The sequence below is a fragment of the Sminthopsis crassicaudata genome, chromosome 1 (genome assembly GCF_048593235.1).
Source record: "Sminthopsis crassicaudata isolate SCR6 chromosome 1, ASM4859323v1, whole genome shotgun sequence".
Lineage (NCBI taxonomy): Eukaryota > Metazoa > Chordata > Mammalia > Dasyuromorphia > Dasyuridae > Sminthopsis > Sminthopsis crassicaudata.
Window position 1 is genome coordinate 173,472,704 of NC_133617.1, and position 9,406 is coordinate 173,482,109.

At 36.0% G+C, this 9,406-nt stretch overlaps 1 pseudogene; it reads left to right on the forward strand.

Moving 5' to 3' along the window:
* The first annotated feature begins 847 nt into the window (after positions 1–847).
* Positions 848–9,205, forward strand: LOC141549480 (palmitoyltransferase ZDHHC3 pseudogene; annotated as a pseudogene).
* Positions 9,206–9,406: the final 201 nt, after the last annotated feature.

Below are 9,406 nucleotides of genomic sequence, written 5' to 3' on the forward strand. Positions count from 1 at the left end.
TGAGTGCTTTGTTTTTGTAGGCAAAGGGACCAAAACCTAAGCAGGGCCTAGGTGAGCATGTATTGCCTTTAAAGGCTTTCTGCTCTGAGCAAAGAAGTTACTGCAATTTAAAGAAAACTAATCTCCTCAAAGCATCCTGCTGGGCATTTCACAGACATAATTTTAACTGATTCAGTAGCATGATCATGATTTAAAAACCAAAACATCATAGATATAAACAGAAAATAGACAAATAAATAAGCAAAACTCTGATCTCTTTTGGGTAAGAGATGGAAGAAAGGCCAGTTAGTGTGGATGTCTATTCTCAGAGGACCAAAATGTCACCACTATTTTAGAATCAAGTTACAGTGTGTCCGACTGTGGCTGATCCAACCTTGGCTGATCCGACCAAGCTTGGAATGCTCTACCACAGGTCAGAAACAAATAGTTCATGTGAACATTTGGGGTGGATTCTCTAAATCTGTGCATCTCACATTTCTTTTGAACTGTAATTCTGCCTTGCACTTTCTTTGATGTGGGCACACCATGCTGGGTGGTCCTTTGCCAGTGTCTCCCATATCCCATATCAATTCCCAAGTAGGTCTTTAGAGAGAAGCAAGAAGAATGTGATGATTCTGCAAAGATGACCAGGAGAGAAAAGTCATACAGATAATTAAGATCAAAAAGTATCATGGAAACCAAGGAAATAGTGAATGTTCGAAAAATATCCAGTGGTTGATGTCAAGTAAAAGGAAAATTGAGAAAAGGTCATTTTATTCAATAGTTGAGAAATCATTGATAACTTTGGGGAAGGGAGTTGCAGATGAATAGTGGGGACATCATAAACAAAATTACAATGGATTGATGAATGAGTCAGAAGAGAAGAAATGCAGATGCTAGTGTAGAAAACCCTTTCAAAGAATTTCGCTGGGGAGAAAAGGAACAGACTGATAGCCTAAAAGTAGGTGAAATTATTTATGTATCATATCCATCTTATTCTTTACTAAATCCCTCCATATCCTAGCATAAAGATAACAAGATCAGAGGATTCCACCATATGAGATAGAATCCTATGAAGGAGTCATGAAAAAAAAAATAAATGAAAATTAATGTCAATGAGAAGATACAGGGGATTTGTAGTCCATGTTTGTGAGAGAGGTACTCACATTAGTTAAAAAAAAGAAAAAAAAATGATAGATGTGCCAACATATCAGGCTTATTGATCAACTTAAAGCTCTATGAGAATCACTTTAATAATTGGTTAATTCTCATGTTTAACTTATTCTTAATTCCACTAAAATAGGATATAAGTAAGTTGAACAGGTCTGGTCTTGTGTTTCATTTAGGATTATTCTGAACAGTCCACTGGAAATACAATATATATTAAAAATTGTATTCAATTTTTCTTTACTTAGCAAATTTATTCATTAATTTTCAAACCATACCTAAGGAAATATCTGATTTCAAATGATTAAGATGTTTTTATATATGGGCTGGGCTTGGTGGAACTGATAGAAATGCTGAAAATGGAGGCAGGAGATATAAAATGCTGTGGTGACCAAAACAAAAAGAGTTGATACTTTGAATATATTCCAATACACCTGAGGGATTTTCTCGAGGTAAATGGAGAAGGTATACTTGATACATGCAGCTTATTTATTGTGTGTTCCATAACAACTAAAGACTTCTTGAAAGATGAATAGAATAGAGAGAATGGTTAAAGACCTCACAGACAGAAGGTCCAACCAATGAGGTGATTTCCTTACCTGACAAGGGATCGATGAAAAGGTATTGTCTCTTTGCAACTTGTTGAAATATATGAAATTTAATCTTCACTTAAGAGCACAGACAATCCATGGTCTTAAAATGAAGTAATGAAAGGTGGGGAGAGCCTAATTACATATATACATATACATATATTATCTATTTTGCTTCTTTTCTTCCATAAAACAGGTTGTAGAATGACACTTTAGAGATTAATGGGTATTTCCATTTAGGCTGTTTTTTCCCCATAATGCTTTGGTTACACAAAGTCTTTCTGTTGCTGTCTCAAATCACCCAAGACTAAGGATAGACTGCTTTTATTTATGATTGTATTTCTTCTTAGGCATGTCAGATCTAAGAATTTTGTAGGTTTAAAGGATCATTGATTTAGGCCTGAAAGGAAAATAAGAAGATATTTAGTTCTACCTCCTCAGTTTATATATTAATGATAAAATTTGGAAAGGATAAAAAGCTTACCTAAGCTCACATGGGCAGTTAGAGATAGAGCTCAGACATAAATCCAGATCATCTGATTTCAAATCCTGCCTTAGATTTCCTTTGCAATTATGAGTCAATAAAATAATGTCATAATAGCTCAAATTCATATCATATTTTTGCTATTCACAAAATAACCTCATCTGGTGGATATTGCAGGATGGAGTAGCTGAAAGGATTAACTCAAGCTATGCCCTGGAGGGCTGGGAGATCTGGACCTTATGTGTTGCTCAAGCAGGCAAGGATGAACTAAACATGATATGTATGTTCAGTGGGATACTTTCCATACTGTGAATATTTATTAAGGCACACTTGAATCTTTTGTGTTTGTGTGTGTGTGTGTGTGTGTCTGTATCTGTCTGTCTGCTTTTCCCTCTCCTTGCAGGTAAAATGTGAAAGATCAAAGTCTTCAATCCATCCATGGAAGCAATACCAGCCAAGAAAATGGTAAACCAAGAGTTGTAGCCAATAACATTTATACTGATGCCAATTTGCTTTATTGGATCAAATGTATTGTGGCATTCTTTTAGTCTAACAGTTTAGGCAGGGGTTTAATTAAGATAAAAAAGCATGAGATGTCTTTTTCATACCTATTTTTGAAATAGGGAAACATAGATGATTTTAAAGTGCTGGTGGATAATGGATATTGACTAAGTCTTTCTATTTTTCTTTATAATGAATTAATGTTTCCAAGCATTTATCTGTGATTTAAATATTGAGTCATACTTCCCATCTTCAACCTTCCCATTACTTTCTAAACAAACTCAGTGGCATTTTACTCAGTTTTGCTTCCAAGTTACCTACTTTCTTTGTTGAGTGGACTATTGTTTAAAAGAGACCTGGGATAGCCTCACTTTGGCCTAGAAGTCTCTGGCATAATTATAAGTATTGAGAGATACATCCAACCAGAGGTAAACTTTGGGTATCAACTAAGTGCAAATAAACCATGTTTTTAATTTAAACAGTTAAAATTTTTTCTTCCATAAATATGCATTTTAATAACCTAAAAAATTCCAGGTAATCAATAGTTCATATTTTTTATGTGTTACTGACTTATGCGTATAATAAAACAATTCTAATCTCACAGATATGAAACCTCAAAACAAGCCCTATATATGAAATTGACTCTCATTATTTAAAATTAAAACACTTTTGATTCTTGCCCTTCTTTTATCCCCTGCATCCAATCTGTCACCAAGATCTTTATTTCTTTCTTTAAAATATTTCTTGAAGGGACAACTAGGTGGTACAATGGATAGAACACTAAACCCTGAAGTCAGGAAGATAGAAGTTCAAATCCAGCCTCAGATATTTGACACTTACTAGCTATGTTGCCATGGGAAAGTGACAACTCCAATCGTCTTGCCATTAATTATAATAATACTGTCTCTTTGAGTCCCTATACATTTAAACCACCATACTCCTGATTCAACCCCATTGTCACTTCACACTTGGATTCCTGGGCTCTTTCTCCTTTCTTTAGTCTTCATCAGCTAAGTTATTCACAACTGATCATCATACAATATTGCTGTACAGAATTCTCCTAGTTCTGTTCATTTCACTTTGCATCAGTTCAAATAGGTCTTCCGAGGTTTTTCTGAGAGCATTCTGCTCATAATTTCTTAAAGCTAATAATAGTATTCCACTACAATTATATATCAAAACTTGTTTAGCTATTCCTCAATGAATGCACTTCCCCTTAATTTCCAGTTCTTTGTTACAATAAAAAGAAATGCTATATATATTTTTGTACAAGCAAATCCTTTTCTTTTTGTTTTTTATCTCTTTGAGATACAGATGTATATCTGATTAAAATAGAATGCATTCTTAAAACAACTAGACACAGAGTAGTACACTATGCTCACATAGCATAAGTAAATATAAGGTAATTTGAGGAAGGAGAGAGAGCTCTAGTGACTATGGTAAGAGGAGAGGTTTCATGTAGGGAAGGTACATATAAGCTGAGTTTTAAAAGAAGTTAAAAGAATCCAAGAGTCAAGAGAGAGGAGGCAATACTTTCTGAGCATAGGAATGATTCTGTTAAGTCACATAAGCAGGAGACAGAGAATGCGTGGTTCATCAAACAGGAAGTAGATCATGCTGTCATGAAAGTAGATTGTGTAATGGAAAATAAGGTACAGTAAGTCTGGAAATGTGAGTTTAAATGAGGGTTTAAAAATACTAGTCTATTTTATCCCAAAGGCAACAGGAAGCTAGTGAAGGTGTGTTTCTTAAACAGAAGAGGTGTGATCCAGTCAGACCAATATTTTAGGAAGATTATTTTGACAGTTCTCTCAATCAGCAGTGTCAAACTCAAATATAAATGGCTACTAAACTATACCTAAGGATTCATGTTGACCTCATATTGACTTAGAAAATCATATATTTATACATTTTTTTATTATTTTATTAAATATTTCCCAATTGCATTTTAATTTTAATTGGACCCTATTTGGGAATATTGTGGAACACAATGATGCCAGGAGGCTGTTTGATGTCTCTGGTTTAGATAATGAATAGAAAGGAAGAAAGAGCACAAACAAAAATAAGAGTTAAGAAGCCATTATAGGGGCAGCTAGGTGGCGCAGTGGATAGAGCACCAGTCCTGAATTCAGGAGGACCCAAGTTCAAATCTGGTCTCAGACACTTAACACTTCCTAGCTGTGTGACCCTGGGCAAGTCACTTAACCCCAGCCTCAGGAAAAAAAAAAAAAAAGAAGAAGAAGAAGCTATTATCTTACTCCCATTGAGAGATGATGAGAACTTGAGTTAGGCCTGTGTCCATAAAACAGAATTTGGAAGACATTGGGGGAGAGAGAGAGAGAGAGACAGACACAGACACAGACACAGAGACAGAGGCAGAGACACAGATACAGAGAGAAATAATCTAGAGAGAGGATGGGATTAAGGATCTAATGGGAGGAATAACCTCCAGAAAAGCTGTATACTGGCGATTGGGATGTGGAATAGGATCAACTGTAATTAAGATAGAGTAATTTGAGCCTCATCCTTAGGCATGAAAATTTTAGAAGCACTAACAGCACTTGGCATAGCTACTGAGTTTAGTACCTTGTTAGTAAAAGTAATTAGTTAAAATACAAAACAAATATATGCCCCATTTCCTCCACAAGAGCCCTTCCTTAGTCTGGATCTTCCATATTCCCTTCCATTTCCTTCTCAGCAGCTTCCCTATCAGTAATCTTAGTGGTGTCCTGGATCTCTCCCCACTACAAACCCAAATCCACATTCTAAAAAAAAAAGTATTTATAGGTACATTTTATATTTTTTTATCTTAGGCTTCTACTATGAAGCTTACCCAAAAAGTAGGCACTAATAATTGCTTATTTGATGATTTCAGGGGATGAGGAGAAAAAAGAGCTCATAATAGATGGCCTCATTTTTTCTTGATAGAATAAGGGTCTTTGCTAAGAGGAAAGGATTAGGGATAATACAGGGATCATGAACAGGGAAAAAAAGGCCACTGTTGGAAATATAATAGTTAACTAAGGAAAAAATAAAAGTATTGATGGTGAATTGTGAAAGTCCAGTTAAAATTAAATAGCACATTTGCAATGAAGCCAATACAGTACAGAATGCCTTCTTCCAGAGGCATTCAGCAATACTCAGATAGGAACAGAGAAAGTAAATGGTAGAGAAAATCCAAGTCTGGGGCCAGGCAAAATGGAAGCAGTGACAGGTGAAGAGGACATGGGATCCAGAGTAGAGAACAGCAAATAATTGAACATGCTAATTATAGAATTGAAATTGAGAAGAAAGAAAAATAGGGTTAGAGCAAGGATAATGGTCTTGTAGAACAGGTATGGGTAGAATGTTATAGTGACAAAGAATAGGCAATTATACTTATTTGTTGTAACTAGTTCTGACTTATGCCTCAGTTTCCTCCTATGTAAAATGAGTATGATAATATTTATATTACTTACCTTACAAAGCTGAAGAAATTTATAAACCATAAAGTGCTACTGATACCACATATTTAAAATATACTCCCCCTTACCTAAAATTAATAAATTCTTTCTTCTTTTATTAATTAATAATAGTAGTGATAGCTAGCACATAGCATTTGCTTTGTGCCAAGTATTATGCTAAGTGCTTTACAATTACTATCTTGTTTGATGCTCACAACAATCCTGGAGGTAGGTACTATTATTATTCCTATTTTATAAATGAGGAAACTAAGGGAGAGAGCAATTAAGTATACAAGGGCACACAACTAGTAATACCTGAAACTAGACTTGAATTCTGATCTTCCTAAGCTCCAGTTCTGGCACATTATCCATGGCATCACCTACTTGTCTTTTAAGGTGAAGCTCAAGGATTAAAGAGAGAGGAAAAAAGACCATATGCATAAAAATATTCATAGTTGCTCTTTCTGAGGTCTCCAAATGATGGAAAATTAAAGGAATGCCCATCAATTGGATTGGCAATGGGATTGTCTAAGCAGATTGTGAGGGTGTTGTTCTTTGTTCTGAAAGAGGACCAAGAAGAGTTAGAGTGAAGTTAACAGTGTATCTGACTGTGGCTGATTAGACCAATAAAAGCTCAGAATTCTCTACCCATAGGTTGGGCACAAATAGTCCATGTGAACATTTGGGGTAGATTTTCCAAATCTGTACATCTTGCATTTCTTCTGGGCTACTTCAATTCTGCTTTGTTCATAAAACACAGTATTTTCCATATTTCACAAATCAATTCCAAAATTCTTGAGAGATTTTGAGAATATTGTTTTACTTTTTCTAACACCCTGTGAACACTTTTCCTATGTGAGTTTTCCATAAAATAATCTTTTTGACAAGCATACATTTGGCATTTGAACAATATGGTCAGACCAATAGAATTGCACTCCCTACAGTAGAGTTTGAATGCTTGGCAGCCTGATTTTAAAAAGGACCTCAGTGTCTGGTATCTTCTCCAGCCAGTGATACTCAGAATCTTCCTGAGACAATTCAAATAGAAGTGCTTCAGTTTTCTGGCATGACGCTGATACAATATTCAGGTTTTACAGGTGTACAACAATGAGGTCAGCACAGTGGCTCTGTAGACCTTCAGTTTGGTAATAATTAATAACTCTCCTCTCCACACTTTCCTTCAAATTTTCCCAAACACTGAGTTAGCTCTGGTGATGCATGTGCCAACCTCTTTATCAGTGTGCACATCCCTGGAAAGTATTATGCCAAGAAAAGTGAGCTCATCCACAGCATTCAGAACCTCTTCATTTGCTGTAACTGGTAATTGTACACATGGATGGCTTGGTTCTGGTTGATGGAATGCATGTGCTTTCTTTTTAATTATGAGGTCAAAATTAGCACAAACAGCAGATGATTCATACTTTTTGCACCTCAGTTTCAGAAGCTTCATTGAGTACACAATTATCTGCAAATAAAAAATCAGGTATGGACATTCCCTCCACTTTTGTCTTGGCTTGTAGCCTTTTCAAGCTGAAAAATTTACCCTCAGTACAGTGGCTAAGCTTGGTTCTGTGTTTGTCCTTATTAAAGACATTTGACAACATGACTGAGCAAGCAGTCTGCTTTCACTCTATTTATTGGTGACTGGGAAAGTGAGAACATCAGCCATTATCCTGACCTGGCTAAGCATTTCATCATGAAATTGATATACAATACTGATGAAGTTTTCTAGGTGACCAAATTCTGACATAATTTTCCATAAGCCTTGGTTAGATCTACAAACGTTGTATGTAGAGTTCTTGGGCAGCAAAAACCAAATCGACTGTTCCTTAGCCCTTTCTGAAGCCATACTAGTTCTCAGGTAGATGACCATCTTCCAAATGAAGGATTGATCTAATAAGGAAGATTATGGCAAGGATCTTTCCAAAAATGACTTGAAAGACTCCCTCCCTGTGATTGTCATAGGACAACCTATTCTCCTTACCTTTATAGAGATGGACAATGGAGGCATCCTTGAACTCCTAGGGGATAATCAAACATTTCAATTAGCTTTTGAATGAGCAAAGAATCCCTCCCCCCCCCCACACACACACTTATAAGTTTTAGCTGGAATAGAATCAGCAACAGGTTCTTTGCCCAGATGAAAAGAACTTAATGGCATCCAAAACCTCTTCTTCAGTTGGAACTTCAGATAGGGAGGGGTTGACTTTAACCTGGGATAAATGGTCATCAATTGAGAACATTATAGAAGTTTCCAGCCCACATCTTTTCATCTTTTGAATCATGTCTTGTCGCTAATCAATATGGCTCCTTCAGCACTGAGTAGTTGAAATGCACCATAGATCTTTGGCCCATAAAGGGCCTTCAGCACATTATAACAGTGCTTCGGTTTCCTGGCTCTGGGTTCTCACTTCAGACTATGCTGATCCAGGTGCATGCAGTGCCCAAAGGAGATATCACAAAAGAATTCACTGAAAGTTTGCAGTTGAAGCCAGGACACTTTTCTACAAGTGTCCAAAGTGTTACAGCATGAAACCTGACAGAGCCCATGGCTGCAGTGTTTGTAAGAAATGCATTCTAAAGATGGATCACCACTATTCCTGGGTTAATAAACATGTGGAAGAGAACAACCAGAAGTACTTCATATTGTTTACAATGACTATAGCACAGATTTCCCTGCATGCTGTCATTATGATGTGATTTCACTTTCTCTTTGAAGAAGACTGGACAGAATGCAGCTCATTTATCCTACCCACCACAGTGATTCTCCTCATTCTGCTAAGTTTCCCTTCTTTTTTTTTTCATTTTTACATCAGTAATATTTGGGACCCAGGTATACGCTATCTGCACTGATAAAATGGGAATAGAAAAATTGAAAAAGGAAGAGAAAAGGTGAGCTTAAAAAACAAAATGGATCAAAATGAAAGCAATATTTAGCCTTCCATTCTCTATAGCATGACTTACTTAACCCATTTGCTACAGCAGACCAGGGGAAAGCAGACCCGTACCAGTATGCTGGTCAAGGACCAGCAGATCCCTAAAATGCAAACCACATTACATAAATTTTACATGAATATTTAAACCCCCAAAAAAGTGCTTTGGATTGTTAGTATCATCATAAAATTAAATTTCATCTGCCTTCTTTCTGAGCTAAGAATTCCACATCTTTCTAAGTTTCACTTATACTTTACTTTTGATGGAATTAAATACTACCTCATTAGAAATGAATAAATTATCTTGCT